The sequence below is a fragment of the Tupaia chinensis genome, unplaced genomic scaffold (genome assembly GCF_000334495.1).
Source record: "Tupaia chinensis unplaced genomic scaffold, TupChi_1.0 Scaffold000037_21, whole genome shotgun sequence".
Lineage (NCBI taxonomy): Eukaryota > Metazoa > Chordata > Mammalia > Scandentia > Tupaiidae > Tupaia > Tupaia belangeri.
In genome coordinates this window covers 116399-116680 of record NW_006159480.1, presented here as the reverse complement: position 1 = coordinate 116680, position 282 = coordinate 116399, and positions in this window count along the sequence as shown.

Here is a 282-nt window from a genome sequence, read left to right as displayed (position 1 = left end):
TCACGCCGCAATCCCTTCTCCTCCATTCTCCTCTCGGGATCTTGGGCATGCACGCACACGTGCCCGGCGTGAGTTTTAAGTCACCGGGTCTGGAACACGAACCGCGGTCAACCACGTGGGAGTCCAGCGACATAGTCATTACACTAACTGCTGGTTCCCAAAACTACAGTTTTTATAAAATAAAGTCCCACTATTTGGCAAGTTCCTTGAAAGCAAGAACCTAACCACTACAGCAACTACTGGCCCCTTGTATGCCACTTTTTTTTTTTTTTTTTGTAGGTT